The sequence below is a fragment of the Ruditapes philippinarum genome, unplaced genomic scaffold (genome assembly GCF_026571515.1).
Source record: "Ruditapes philippinarum isolate M1 unplaced genomic scaffold, ASM2657151v2 ctg10037_1_1_1_1, whole genome shotgun sequence".
Taxonomy (NCBI): Eukaryota; Metazoa; Mollusca; class Bivalvia; order Venerida; family Veneridae; genus Ruditapes; species Ruditapes philippinarum.
The window spans coordinates 31,669-42,191 of record NW_026854801.1 but is presented as its reverse complement, the minus strand read 5'-3'; the positions used below and the strand labels follow the sequence as shown (position 1 = coordinate 42,191).

At 30.4% G+C, this 10,523-nt stretch overlaps 1 long non-coding RNA gene across 4 annotated transcripts; it reads right to left on the bottom strand.

The window, feature by feature from the left end:
- Window positions 1–1,603: 1,603 nt before the first annotated feature.
- On the bottom strand, window positions 1,604–9,776 carry LOC132741103 (uncharacterized). 4 transcript variants are annotated; one of them, XR_009627241.1, is made up of 6 exons: window positions 8,306–9,766; window positions 7,792–7,958; window positions 6,429–6,601; window positions 5,820–5,946; window positions 4,937–5,047; window positions 1,604–2,488 (listed from the first exon to the last, which is right to left on the bottom strand). It is a non-coding gene; the product is annotated as an uncharacterized LOC132741103 (long non-coding RNA). The 4 variants fall into 4 exon arrangements; XR_009627240.1 differs by having other exon boundaries at window positions 5,820–5,935; window positions 8,306–9,763; XR_009627242.1 differs by having other exon boundaries at window positions 5,820–6,598; window positions 8,306–9,776.
- Window positions 9,777–10,523: the final 747 nt, after the last annotated feature.

Sequence of the window (10,523 nt, the reverse complement as noted above, 5' to 3'; positions counted from 1 at the left end):
ATATTTTTATATGTACTAAGTGAAAAGATTCTAATCAAAGCATTAATCTACCCAAAAATTGGTTGAAATATTTCAAGTTTCTGTATACTTGTAAAAAAGGAAGTATCCAATTTTGACTATAGTGTGTTCCTTTAAATTGTTTTTGATGTTAAATTTAATATTGCAGAAGAATTTGTAAAAGCAAGTATGACCAAAGGGAGACCATTCTTAATTAAGTAACGGTGTAACCACCCCTGAAAATTGGACCAAAAGGTGACTTCTCTCCCTATTGATAATTAAACATTATGCCTTTTGCGGCTAAATTTTCACGACCAAATGTTATTACTTTTGATTGATATTTGTTGGAAGTTTTACAGTAGCATTATGAAAGTCATTTTCCCCAAATGTTAATGTTAGTGCCGAAGATGTGTGAGAGTTATCAGTTAGAAAAAATAACAAGTGGTAATGGAGTGTAAACTGACGGGAAAACGACTTTTTATCATTTTATACTTCTTTTAATGAAGAGAAGTCTCCTTTGGTCCGTTCTTATCATTTAAATTTTCAGGGGAGATCAATCTGTATTTTAAAACAAGTAGCCTCCCTTTTCGCTTGATGTAATTTGCAAAACAATAAATAAATAAATAGATAAATAAAGATAAGTAGGTAAATAAATAAATAAATAAATAAATAAATTAATTAATTAATTAATTAATTAATTAATTAATTAATTAATTAATTTAAAAAAAAACTTTAAAAAAATTAAAACAGGCAAGTAAAGTTAAAAAAATGATAGAATAACGTATCAAAAGCGAACAAAAAAGCTAAATGATGCTAGCCCCCACCATCTTTTTTAACTTTTTGTCAGATCATATAAAAACTGAAAACAACAATAAAAAAATCAACAACAAAAAAAACAAGCATAAACGCATGCATCGTCGGATACTCACGGTTGATAAACATGTAATCAAGATAGGCAGTGTTTATCAGTGGCTATCCGGCGATGAAACGCACGAGGATATGCTTGGAAATGAAAATGATAAAGTAACCCTTTGTGACTCCTTATTTAAAGCATTTAAAAGATAAAAAATGAAACAAATGATACTTCAAAATATAAAGGAACACATTATATCATGTATAAGGTTGATAATATTATCGGAAGCGGACTTGTCCAGCTTCCGTTTCTGAATACGTTCATTCTCAATTTAGGGAATATAACTTGAATAAAATCAAATTTGAAATTGGTCAGCCAACGGTTTAGAGCCTGGTCAATCTGCACGGACGTACAGGTTGGCCTGGCTGCATACTGGTGGCAAAGGCTGGTCACTTTAAGGTCAAGAATGTTATAGGTAAACAACTAAATGGTCACTTGTGACAATAATATTCTTTCATTCCATTTCTTGTTACCTTATTTCAATGTTTTATTTTCATTTTTTGTTTGCTTTTATTTTATTGTTTTTATTTTATCTTATTTCATTATTTTTGTTTTCATTTTATTTCATTATTGTTCATTTCATTTCATTTCATTTTATAGTTTTTATTTTATTTCACTCATATTGTTATTTCATTATTGTTCTTCTGGTCGTGATTACAATTACTCTAATATTTTATTTAATTTTTTCATCATTGCATGTTTTTAAATGATGAAATATTTCATCGTTGGAGTTTTCATTATGTTTCATTAATGTTGTTTTTGGTGGTAGTGGTGATATTCTTGGTGGTGTTATTATTATCTAAATCTTAAGAAATTTCAAATGGATGTTTCTATCATGACGTTGTTAAATTATCATTATTTCTCATTGTACGGCCTAGTATGTCTTTATTAACTATTAAATGTTACCTATTACACTTCTTGAAATATACATTGTAAAAAATGCGCATCATTCATTTCTGCAATTTTACTATTGCCATTATGTTAACGGTACAGTATGTTTGCATATATATTAAGTCTTAATAAATGTACATTCCTGATCAAAATTTACTGATTACACCACTTGAAATATACATTGCAAAAAAATGCATCATTCATTATTGCAATTATACTCATTATTGCCATTTCAATTTATTGACGGCACAGTATGTTAAATAGAAGATGTACAATGTAAAAAGCAAATAAAATATCCCTTCTATTCTGTTCACATCAAGGCATTTATGAAGGTGTTATTTTTTTAAGTTCATGTAGAAAATCCAATCGAGCTAACACCTTTTATGGTTTTTATTACTACGCCAAAAACTCACTATTACTTCATAATTGCCATAAATATTAGACAGTTACATGGTAATATATTTCTTAAATTTGGCAGAAAAAAAAACACCATTCAGAAGTTGAACATGACATTTTCAGAAAGATACCAAATCGTATCAGGTGGATTAAAATCTCTTTGTCACATATTAAGTTGTAACGGCATGCAGTAGTTCCAAACCGTAACAAAGCATAGTTATTTTGCTGACTGTCAAGAGGGTGGTGTTTTCTTCATTCCTTCACCTGCTCAATTTACCATGTTCCGTATTTCTGAAATGTAAAGATCACCGATACACCTGCATTGTAAAAATTATATTCAACTTAGAATCAACTGTTTTTCCTTAAAGGCACATTATGCCTCAGAAATAAATCATTTTTTTCCTACATTAGGCAGTGCAAACATAAGTATTATAACGTTCAAATAATGCTTTAAAGCATGTTAGATGCTTATTGGAAATAAAGTATGGCTGAATGTGAAAATATTGTTTTAAAGGTCGCAAACTGTAAACACAGTCGTATTTTAATTTCTACACAAAATACTAAATCATTAAAACTGTTTTCAAAAAAAACAAAAGATTATTAAGATAAATGACCAATGAATATGAACAAAATACTAAATCATTAAAACTGTTTTCAAAAAAACAAAATATTATTTAGATAAATGACCAATGAACAGAGCTGCATCAGTACTAAGGGTGTAGTACTTAAGTACCAGTACCAGTACTTGGCAAATTATGCAGTACCATTACCAGTACCAGTACTAGATTTTAGCTTGGTACTTCAGTACCAGTACTTTTTTTGGTGAAGTAATTAAGTATCAGTACCATTACTTTTATATATTCATCAAAGTTTGAATTTTGAAACTATAATAGGATACCAAAAAATAAAAAGCTTTTCAGATATAAAAATAAAAACATTTTTGGGGGCATAATGGGCCTTCCTTTAAAGCTGCACACCTTAATACCAGCAAACAAACTGTTTAAGAAATAACTCTTCAGAAAAAATGAACAAAGATTTATTTTGCTTTGACCAGACGTTTCAATCTTTGTCGCAACAGACAAATATTTCAGAATTTCAGACATTGCATTACCTATTAGGTTCTACTTTTTCACAAAAATATGCAACTTAATTATTAAACAACGAGCACATACCAAGAACATGGAGAAAAAAAATGATTTGTGCTTCGGATATTCAACAGTAATAGAGAACGATTTTCAATGCTGACTGACTGTTCACATTATTTGGCGGCGTCTTTGATGTCAGCATCAACATTTAACTTGTATAATGTATAAAATATTCATATCACTTGTATCACTTTGCGTTTCACTTGCAAAAGACAGCAGGCGCACGGGTTGAACCACCAAATTAAAAAAAAAACAATGTTATCAATACTCTTATTAAAAAATGCAGATAATAGAATTCAGGAATACAATAAACAAATAATTACGTCGTACTCAAATAGTGGTCATAAAGCTTTTATTCACTCAAGATGTCATTAAACGATTCTCTTATTATTTCTAGTATATTCTTAACTGCAATGGTTCAATTACTCTGGTTGGGTTAAACCCTTTGCACTCCGTGCCCAGGCTATGTATTATCGTGTGCTCAAATTTGTATTTTGTCATTAAAATCCCATAAACTTCAAATGGACTGTTCCAAATTCTATGCAGGGCAGATCCATTACTCTAATTTAGTAGGTGAATGGTTACTGTCTCGACGGTACAATAATAATTTTTTAGCTTTACTGGCGGAAAAAGGACTATTCATGAATTCAAAGTCGCTGCCCATAAAAGTGAAGGAATGGGGGTGGGGTGAAAATGATTTGAAGTCAATGAATTCATTCAACCACTCGGTAACGGACGCCCTTTATTATAACTAAAACTTACAAAAGTTTTATCAAATTTGAATAATGAAGAAAAATGTTCGATACCAGTGTAGGTGTATATGTATTTATTTAGCCAAAGCAATTCATAACTGAATAACAACAACAAAGGTAACTGCTTCTGTGTTAAGCAAAGAAATTTTTTTTTATCAAACCCGAACATGAAACAATTTTCACAATGCCGTACTGTTTCAGAACCAAATGAATACACGTCTCATTCAAGAGCTATAAACAAGCCTTAAAGCTGCACGCCTCCAGATGAATCAAAAATATTTCAAGAAAAACAAACTTAAGAAAAATGTACTCAGATTTTAAGAGAAGTAAAAAGATTAAAGATTCAAGTAATTATTTATGTGCTAAATGTCTTTAACGACCGAAGTCGCAGTTCTTATTACCATATTTCTACTGCGTGACTAACGCAATGGCTATTAGTGTATATTTTGGCCTTTGTTTGGTAATGTAAGTAGACTGTAAATGCTGTTTGTAATGTGTAAATTACTTTCCTTGTTCACTACACTATATTTTTCTTTTTTCCGATACATTTTCAAAATTTACATGAAGAATGGGCATGAATCTGGAGGCATGCTGCTTTAACCTGCGGAAATTATTAAATGGACTTTTCAACATTTTATTTAAGGAACAGTCCATTATAAATTATTATAACTAATTATCACATGAAAATAAAAATTGGTAGTTAGCAAACAGTAAAGAGGCTGGTCAAACTGCACAAATGTGCAGGCTGGCCGGGCTCTATTCTGGAGGCAAAGACTAATGACTTTCGCTTTCAGCAGGCTAAGAAACAAATCTATACATATATTCATTAAATATACTTTTACCTCATCATAATCAGTAGGTTCCAGTTCTGTGATAAGGATGTGACATGCCAAGATCAGTTTGCCGGTGCTCATTTCATATCTTTCGTTCTTTCTTAATTTCAAATCCTGAAACTGAAATATATGTTAATTTTTTTATCTATTTATAGGTTGAAAATTAAGATGTTATCGGAGTGTCACAATCAAAGTCACCAGATCATTACAAAATACACATTATGCATTAGAAATAATTATGATATTTTATGGTATAATTATAATAAGAGATATTTTTATCTCCCTTCCTTCGGCACAATCACTAAAATAGTGCCGATATCTTTTACCTATTCGTGAATTTAGTTATTGAATGTATATTTTTTTGTATTTAGATTGTAATACTTTAAGGAAGCGAGTGTCTTTATATTATGTTCAGTTCATTTTTTTTCTAGAAAAGCAACAATAATTACAAAAAGTCATGGTCCATCTGAAATTAACATGCTTTTAAAATACAAACATTGTACTAAATTAAAAGTTGTAATTATTAATGAACTGTAATTAGTACTTTCTGAATATTTTGTGTGGTACAATATTTTGATTTACTCTCAGCCTTCTAGTGCCAGCATCATATACATGTACCCGTGCGACCAGTGCCGACCAAAACCAGTCGGCATATCCTTGACATCTGCTCATGATCTGCACTATTCGATATTAAGTCACTACATACATGACATATTTTGAAATTTTCCCTTAAAATGAGTAATGGTTTTGTCCAGATTTGAAGATGGGCAAGTCCATTTAAAATATTTTGCGGAGTTAAAGGTGTAATCAGCGACTCACAAAGCCTTATCTGTAAAATGTATTGTTCTATGTTTAGCTAAATTTTGTATTTCTTCAAAATATCTTTACTTACCTCGACCCTCATTTCATATACTGAACGTCAGGGGAAGTAACTAAGATCACAACATCGAGTAGCAGACACACCGGAAGTCGCAAATTTCCACTTTAAAATTTATTGTCGTCTGCTACCTGTGGATACACTATTGGTAACATGGTCGAACAAATGTTACATTTTTTAGCATTTTAAAAATAATTGTAAGTTATTTGTTTAAATTACTGAAATGTTCTTAATGACCCATAACTCAACATTATTATGCTCATTTGATAAGAATATATTGTAAACTTAAATTATTATTTTAGACATGACTGCTTTAAATCAAGCTGACTAAGTGGCATACATGTAATTATATAAATCAAAATCTAGTTTAAAGTTAAAGGTGTTTAGATTATGTTCCCCGTTACACAATCATAATGAATTCTAAGGTAGGAAGTTACACACAAAACATGCAAAACGAAATGTTTTACGAGAACAGACGACCAAGTGACTAAAATAGCCCTTACTCGTTTTTCAAACAGTTGGGCTAAAAATGGTTCATTATGAAACATTAGACAATAATGATATGTCAACATAATTATTACATTGACACGAAAGTTTATTTTTCAAAAAGTAGACAAGACATACGTTACAAAGTTATGATTTCCTTTTTCAAACCCTACTGTAACATGCTGAAAGCGAGTCCAGTATAGAGCTGGGCCAGCCTGTAATTTCGGGCAGTCTGATATGGTGCATGATTGCATCTGCGCGACAACTGTCGTCTGCTAGGATTCTTCCCGCCATTTCCTGCTTTACGTCTGCTAAATGATCAATAAACATTTTTCTTCAATAGTATGAATTATATAGTGGTAATATTTAGAAATATACAATTTTATCTATTCTTGTCTTTCAAAAGTAATCCAGTGATATTTTCTTACGACATCTGAAAACAAACGAAAAACCAAAGAACAATAATATTATACTAGTCTAAAATGTCACATTCTGCATCTAAAATAATCAGTATATATAATTGTTAAAAATGTCGCATTCAACACCCGAATATCATTATTAGAAATGTCACGTTCTAAATCTAAAAGAATCAATGTTATCTTTAATATATTGCCGCATTCTCCACCTATGTATTTATATAATTATCAAAAATATCACATTAATATTAAACATCAATATATATATATATATATATATATACAAAATTGGGTATTGTACAGTTAAAATTCAATATAACTATAAATGTGTCTCCCATTTTTATGAAATTGATATAACTATTTGAAATGATGACTAATAATAATTCGACTAGTACATGTACATGTTTAACAAAATCCAAAATCCGAATTTTTTTAATCGATCACAATGTATCAGCAAAGAATCAACTGTCTTATCGACCACCAATTCCCAAACTATTCAGAAATAAGGCCAGAATTTTCGACAAAGAAAAGCAACCATAACACACAAATGACATTAACAACTCCAACAAAGACAAAGAAAAACTACCATAACACTCATAAACAACTCCAACAAAGAGACAAACTAAAACACCGAACCAAAATCGAATAACCCCAATCACACACCAACTCCAAAAATTGAGAAAGAAACCAAAACAACCAAAATCGATATAAACAATGCACACAAAATATCGTCAATATACATAAACATAAAACATAGTTTTCAATTTTGACAAAGAATCTTCATTTCTAAAATAAAATTTTGTAATTCTACGCAGTTTCAGTTACTGACATAATACCATTTACATGTATTATATGTATATCAAATTTCTTATAATGTCAAATTTTCCAAATGTAAATGCTGTTTTAATGTTGCATAATGTGTGCTGTCCTTGTTCCACAAGCATGGCCCGATATAGTATGATTACTTGCAAGTTCATTGGTTCCGTTCTGAAACTGATAAAACTTACGAAGAAAAGTTAAAACTCATTTGTCTAATAATAACTAGTTTCTAAAAAAAGCTCGTTCCTTTAAATAACTAAATTTACCTGATGCTCACTTGAACAACGTCATTCCATCATCACTGTAACACCCATGGACGTCCTCATCAAAACAACATTGTCATCAACATGGCCATCATTTTTACATATCACACGTCAATCATCCGTGTCAATACTTTGTTAGACCTCATATGCCAACCATCAATTATTCATATCTGTATTTTGTTTTATATCATAAGCCAATTATCATAATGGTCAAAAATAACTATGATCGAAACGTCACATGAAAAATTAAAAGTTTAACATGTATAATCCTTATGATTAATGCTAATTTATAATTAAAGTCCATATTCATGGAAAATTTAACTTTGTGTCAAACAAATTGTACCTACGAAACATATTTGATAATTTACAAATTTTATGTGATACAATAACATTTCCCTTCTGTGAAATATTTACATTTTTTTCCTAAAAAAAACAGTAACGCTTTCCCGATTTTCATGTGTAATAATATTACGTTTCGGCTATATAGTTTTTATTAATAAAATATAAAATAACTTACATTTTTTATTGATACTAAGTTCTTCGACGTCCTAAAATAAAAGAAACAATTCCAAATCTGCCATACTTTTGTTTCCGTCACGTCCCTCTCACAAACTTCACGCAAATGTAGCTAACAGTAAAGTGCATGGAAAATCACTCGACCATGAATCTTGAGCGCTCGGGGACAATCTTGTATGTTTAACCACTGATTGATTCTCACCAAAAAACTTTACTAAACAAATCCGTTAAAGACGCCAGCAAAACATTTTCCGACCTCTTTTCAGTCACACGATTTAATTTGCTATGTATTTATATGAAACTATTGTTCCCCGCCTGGATAATTCGGAAGGACCAAAAAGTTAACGTGGTTGGCACACCATCACGTGACATGCGCGAAACAGTTTTTATTCGTCATTCGGGCATTAAGACGCAAGAACAATTGGAAGTGGTATCAAAATGAAATATTGAAAGAAGCTGGGACCTTAAAGTTAAAAACGGTTTATAATATATAAGTTTGTTAAGGTATTTAATTAAAGGATCTCCACTGAGGTCCTAAAACCTAAACACATAAAAAAATAAATTCGTACATAGATAAACTGCAGGACAAATATACAAAAGATGTTAAAATGTATAGGGGATATTCAAGTTTTTTCTGTAAATACACGATTTATTTTCATCAAGTGGTATGAGAATAAATATTTCATGAGTGGCGGTATCCACGAGTGAAATGTGATAATTTTCATGCCACAATATGAAAATAAATCATGTATTTATAGAAAAAACTTGAATTTTCTGTTTATTATATACATTTGTCTCTATTCTTAAATTACAATTTAGAAAACTATTCCTTAAATTTGAAAGAGAGAAGTCCGGCAAGACACCAGTGAATACACAGAAAATATGTTTCACTAAAATCCTTTTTTACAGTGAAGTACGAAAATGAAAATAAGCGTTTTATTTCATCAATATTTCTCAATATTTCATTTATAGGTATATAATAAATATATGTACTCTGATTTGATTTCGATATAAATTCTATTTTGTCAAGGATCTTAATTACAATGTAATATATAAATCCGCGATTATGTGTAATTCTTGTCCGATTTGGGTTTTAAAAGCGTTTAACCACTTTTCATTTTTGGGTCATTTTGCACTTATACTGGAAAAATAGAGTGAGCGAATAATCTGAAATCTTGCACACAAGTTAACGTGCATCCAATAGTATATAAATTTAGAAAAAGATATTACCAGTTTCGTCATAGCAATAACGTTTATTAGAGATGTAGATTTATCTATATCTCTGCGTTAGTTTTAAAAAATTCATACCCTGGTTTGTATATTTTAACTGGAACAATAATAAAATTTTGGTCCCAGATTTTAATTAGAATAGGAAACACATTTGTGACATTGTAACAAATGTGAACAAAAAAAGTAAATTACATGAACACTGACTTATTTTTTAAAAAATCAGCATCAGACTAAAATAACAAAATTGAAAAAAAAAAAAAAAAAAAAGTAAGAAAAAGTTTTGTAAAATGCGTAAGAATACAACACTCGCTGTATCTGTAAAATCCACAGATCCGCTGATTTATATAAAACTCGAGTTCAACATCTTGCGACATTTAACGATAGTGTTGCGACATTTAACGGTAGGGGAAATCCGTGCGACATTTAACGTTAACATTGCGACATTTAACGGCAAATGATTTTGCGACATTTAGCGGCGGTTGCGACATTTAGCGGCAATGGTGCGACATTTATCGGTAAATGCGACATTTAGCGGTGTTGCGACATATAACGGCGCCACAGTGATCATTATCCGATAGGTATTTCAAGATCAACGAAAGCATGTACCCGATTGATTAATGAACATAATTTGATTAAATATAGATGTTTTAAAAACTTCAATGAAATTGATTTTCAGGTAGACCTTGCTTTATCCGATCTTGAATTAGTCGAGCACATAATTAATCCGAATGAATCCCTTAGCTTATTTTACTCCATTTTAAATACTATCTTGAAAAAGCATGCACCAATAAAAGAAAAACGTATCAAACGTGAACACCGGCCGGAATGGTTTACTGATGAGATAAAATATCTAATATATGAACGCGATTACTATCATAAAGTAGGGAAACATGAACAATACAAATTGCTCAGAAATAAAATATCATCAATGATTAAAAAAAGTAAAAGAGATTTCTTTAACAATGCTATTAAAAATAACAAAGACCTGG